Source organism: Spinacia oleracea, chromosome 4 (assembly GCF_020520425.1).
Source record: "Spinacia oleracea cultivar Varoflay chromosome 4, BTI_SOV_V1, whole genome shotgun sequence".
NCBI lineage: Eukaryota > Viridiplantae > Streptophyta > Magnoliopsida > Caryophyllales > Amaranthaceae > Spinacia > Spinacia oleracea.
Genome location: NC_079490.1, coordinates 171451876 through 171457875, shown reverse-complemented (window position 1 = coordinate 171457875; position 6000 = coordinate 171451876).

The window sequence follows — 6000 nt, the reverse complement described above, 5'->3', positions numbered from 1 at the left end:
ATGGAATTTCAACAACAATCAAATTCAATCTCAAACTCACTCCCTTGTTCCCTTTGATTCGGTCCACGAACCACCACCGCAAACACCACTGCAACCACCAGCCACCACTACTGCTACCACCGTCCAACAACCACCAGAACCACCCTAATCAAGCACGACCGCCGCCACACCCACCGCAAGCACCACCCTCACCTCCCCTGCTCTCTTCGCACTCCCCTGCCCCCTCCCCTGTCTCTCCCCTTTCTTGCTCGCTGCGCCACCAGCACCACGCCACTCCACCACCCTACAAACACCTCACCACCTACCCAAAAAAACCCCCGACCCCAATAACCCGACAAGCCGCCCTCCCTCCTCCCAAAATCGACCGAAATCACCACCCATTCCCCTTGTTTTTCGCCCTATTCGTACCCCTATTCCTTTCTTTCGTCGTTCTTCCGCCGCCAAGAAACCACCACCGTCACCTTCACCGGCGTTTTCCGGTGGTACCGAGCCGTCCAGACCCCAACTCCCTTCCTTCCCCCTCTCTTTCCTCCTCCGTGCTCTGCTTCTGTTCTCCCTCCTTCCCCTGCTCGTGTACTTCTTTCCCAGAAAACCCAAAACAAGGTTTCAATTTTAAAACTTTGGTTTTATTCTCCTTAAAACCCAATTTAAGGATTGGGCCATTTCAAATTGGGCCTTGGTGAGTTAAAAACTGAATTGTTATTTTTAGATTTCTTAATTACTAATTTTCATGTTTTAACAAATTTTTATAATCTGATTAGTTACTAGTAAATTATTATTATTATTTTTCAGGTTTAATTATCGATTTTAATAAAGTAAAGTACAAGCTTTATTTAGCAAATATAGAATTTAAATAATATTCATGAAAAACGATTTTTGAAATAAATATATATACTTCGATTGAATTCCTATTAATAATATTTTTGAAAGTTATATTTTCATTAAAATTTGTTATTTATCGAAATTCTTTATTTATAAAATCGCTACTTATAAAACTTATGATTTATAAAATATTGATTCTAAATTATTTACCGATCTAGTACTAATTAAATGATTTACTATTTTGAAAGAAACTGGATTCAGAGCTCAGGACGAACGAACCAAGGAAAATCCCTAGCAAAATCGCGGAGTTAGGTAACGGCTATTGCTAGTACCCGCAATTCCCTTACAAATGCGTTTATGAAATTACAATGTTATGATTGATTTATAAACTGAATGTTTTGACATGTTTTATGAATTGCGGGAAATGAAATGTGATTTGATTGAATTATTTATTATAATATGATTGATTGAAATTCTTATAAAACGATCTTTATAAGAAACCATGAATGAAATGATGTTTCCATGATGCCAGGAAAGAAATGATATTTTATTGATCCCAGGATCTAAATGATGTTTTATGTTGATCACATGATCTAAAGGAATTATGTTATTTCAAAGGAAGTAAAAAGGCTAAAATGTAAAATTAAACGAAACATTATAAAGGAAAGTGAAAGACCTAGCCTGTTTGGCAGTATATGTTCACAGGTTACGATTCTCGGTCATGCATGTACCCATGGGGCATCCGCCCATTGAGCCAAGGCTCTCATGTTTTCGGGCCAAGGCCCCATGTTTATGGACAGCGGTCCATCGTGGAAGACGTTCCACCATGTCATACTTGCCACGGCTAGCATGTGCACCCTAAAGTTATGAATGAATTAAATAAAGGACTTTATAAAATGTTTTACATTATTTTATTCTCCCTGTGTTATTAAATAAAATGAATTGAAATGAATTTACGCTGCTAGAATAGTTCGTTACCGAGTCTTCGGCTCACCGTTTTTGTTTTCTGTTTTAGGTACTGCGGGGAATGATGGAAACGAGTAGTGGCGAGGAATTTCACTTTAATATTATTCACCTAGTTTATGTTTAAAAGTTTTAATAGTTTAATTAAAGACTTTTAGTAAGTTATGTACTTTTATTTTGGTATTATAAAGGATTATTATATTAATTTTTTTTGGATTTAATATCTTATGCTTGATGGTTGCCTTGTAATTCCCAAGAGGGAGTTACGGCAGGTAATGCCCCGACCGAATTAGGTTAATTCCGCTGCTAATTATGCTTTAATAATTGAATTAGAGGTCGGGGTGTTACAGTTTGGTATCAAGAGCAAAGGTTCTGGACCATAAGTGCTAAACCTTACGGGTTTTCGCACGAATAGAATTCATTAGGCTTTAAGTAAAGAATTTTAAGGAATGAGTTAAAAAGAATGTTCTAAAATCTTGCTAAATTAAAATGAATATGAGTGTGAGTGTAGGAACGGGATCAAAGGGTTTATTTTATATTATTATTTCGCTTCAACCTGATAAGATATGTTATGGAGAATGTCGACCATCGTTGCTATCAACGATGTTACCAACGGAGCTCGCAACGAGCATCATGTTCACGATGATAACGACATCACTCATGAAGAGGTCGGGGTGTTACACAAAGTCTTACTAAAGTGTTCCAAAAACAAAGTAAGTTCGTTGAGCCATACAATTTCAATGCACAAGTACATGCTTAATCATGAATCGTGATGCAATTAATCACATAAAGAAAAACAAAACATGATCAAACTTTAATTAAAAGATCACAAAAATCAAGGCATAAACACATAAACACTTGGTTTGAAAGGCATACTTAAATCAAACGCATACTTAGACTAATTATACCCTTCTAATTCTACCCATTCCTCACTAAAAAAAAAATCGAATTTAATTTAAATAAATAACTTCAAATATTCACGAAATTATTAGAAATTAAAATCGAAAATTTAAAATAATTAATCGAATAATTTAATTAATTCGATCATTTTCAAAAAGAATTAAATAATTAAATAAATAAATAATTAATTTGGAATTTTCGATTTTAAAAAAAAAATTCGGAAAATTCGAAAATAAAAAAGATTTTTTTTTTTTTTTTTTTGAAAATTTAGTTCGACTTTTGTTCGAATTTAATAAATCCGGAAAAATATTAAAATAAATCGATAAATGTTCAAATAACTTAAAATAATTAGTATTTTACTTTTCAAAATATTGAGTACTCAAAATAGCATTTGGAATTTAGGAAAACAATTTTCAAAAATCCTAAAGGTCTGCAAATACCACTTTGTAGTATAGATTACTACAAAGCAGCCTTAGTCTCCGATTACCACTTTGTAGTATTACTTACTACAAAGAAGGAATGAAACTAAGCTCTAGTATACCACTTTGTAACACCCTAATAAGTCATTGCTTTTTATAAAACATTTTCCAACTTAAAACACAGGAATTACCAAGATATTACCGCCACCGTGATAACGGCTAAGGCTATTTACCAGAATTACGCAGCGGAATTAACTAATTTTCAAACACATTAATTAAATAGTTAATGGTTATAAAAACAAGTTGAAACCACTGAGGCCCAATCCAAAATAAACCGTTTAAAAATCCATTAACTGAAGATAATAGTCATGACTTTAAAATAAAATAAAGAGTTTATAAATACGGAAGAATTGAACTCTCAACACGAATCCCATGATAACTTCTCCCGCAAGTTATCTCTACAAACCTGCTTTATTAAAAATCTACTCCCCAACAACGCAAATGCAATTGATGGATCATCATAGGGTCATTAAGGCAAAGGCCATGACCATAAGACATGAAGCACGAAGTCAGCGAAAGCTGAGTACGAACAAGCTAGAATAACATTCTATCCTAACATGATTCACTCGACAAATTAAATAATCCACTTGCAAAATTCATATAATAAACAAACAAACATGGAGACAAGACTCGACACTTGACACGACTCTTGACTCACAGTTTAATAAAAAGTAGCTTCGAACGGGTAAGGTAAAGTATCATCAAAAGGAAAGAAAAGGGTGATGGGAGCCCACCATACACTAAATAATAATAAGTCGGACTCCTACCGACAGTCGGATCCTACCGACTGAATTCCAATGCACAGCGGCCTAAAAAGAAAGAATGAAACAACGTCTTGTATCATTCGAGGAGTACAAGTTTTCCGGCAAGTCTCCCCCCATTGTTCATACTCAAGGTATATACGTTCCAATAGTTTTGAAGCTCTTTTGGGTTACACTTTACGTTAATTAATATGTTATGTTCAAGGCGACTCAAGACACAACATACAAACAATTAAACAATTAAACAATTCAACAATGACTCTTCAATATTTTACTCCCATTGTTCCTTCTCAAACACTGTTTGAGATAACCCGACATTGCCTATTAACAAGCGGGGTGTGCCCTTAGCACGAATTGTCCTTAATTCAATTCACATAGACTCTTCAACATATTCTACCCCTTGGTAGAATATATGTTGCTCACTGGCAACATTCGATTGGCTCAATAATTATGCTAGACATCATGTACTATAGCATAATAATAATAACAACTTGCATGCGCACTACTCATACATGCAAACCAACTTGAACAACATGCTTGACATAATTCAACGATTATAAAAGTCCATAACATGATAGTTCAATAGAATCTATAAAGCATAATTCAATTCATAACATGCTCGTTCACATAGATTCAACAATAATAACAACATGCTCGTTCTCAACATTAAACAAGAATTCATAATAACATATTCACTCCCAATCATCAACATGAATTCATAACATCATATAGGTTCACATGATTCGCATTCAATACACTTCACAAAGTCCTCAAGGGATGGGTGGTCACCCTAGTCTTGTACGTACCTGGAATACCTAAGTACGGGGGCCACTGTGCGAATCACGACTCACTAGAAATCAACTCCTATAAACAAAACAAGAGAACTAAATTATTATCCATGTTTACTAAATTTCCAGCAACTATTTAAGAAACTAAAACCCTTAGTTTAATTAGAAATCATTCATTAATTGGTAATTTAATAGTCTCAAATAGTCAACTCAAGTCCTAACATAAAAACATTGACTTTTTAGCTTTAAAACCCTTAAAACCCAACCTTTTAAAGCTTAAAAACATTCTGAAAATTTAAGTTGATTCCCATAATTTAAATTGTCATTAAATTATGTGAATCAATCGCTCAATCAATTTGAAACCAAAACCCTAACAATGGTTTAATCCGAAAACATGTTTTGACTTCAAAAATCAACACTTTATAAACTTATTAAATCTGAAAATTATAAAATCAATCATCAAAACCAATTTCTTTAATTAAAACATACTACTAACCCAATACGGTGTTCATAATCGTTTTAATTAACCTAAACAATCCAATAATTAAACTTAATCACAATAATCAAATCAATTTAAAAAAAACTGTAAATCAATATTTTTGAAAACATAATTTTATTAAACCATTGATCGACACACACACACACACACAACGATTAATTAATTGTGTGTGTGTGTGTGTTTGTGCCGACCAACACACACGACAACAACAAAGCAACAGCAGCAGCGCAACGCACCACAAGGGCGCGCGCGCGTGCGAAGGGGCAGGCGAGCAAGGGGCACAACGCACATCAGGCACAGCGCACAACGGGGCACTCGACACACGAGCACGAGGCTCAGCGCGCCCGGGACTGCGGGGCTGCGGGACACGGCACACGCGACACAGCAGCAGCAGCAATGGTGTTGCGCTGCGGGCAAGGCACGAAGAGAGGGGCAGCAAGGCTTGGCACACGGGGCTGGGCACACACATGCACGACACCACTCGTGCCTTGGGATGCAAGAAAGTCGGACGAGAGAGGAAGAGAGGGGCGTGGGGTGTGCCGCAAGAGAGAGGAAGAGAGGAGAGAGAGTGTGCTGAAATTTTTGTGAGGGTTTAATGAGAGGGTCTATTTATAGTTTTTCTCTCCCATGTGGGCTAGGTTATGGTAGTTTCAGTTGGGCTTATTACCGGGCTCAATTCATTAAATCCCTTGCAAGCTTTGTTGGGTTTAATTAAAACAAAACGACCGGGCTTTAAGTTTATTAAATTCGTTTTTGAAATACGACCTAACAATTCCCGATTAAATAAA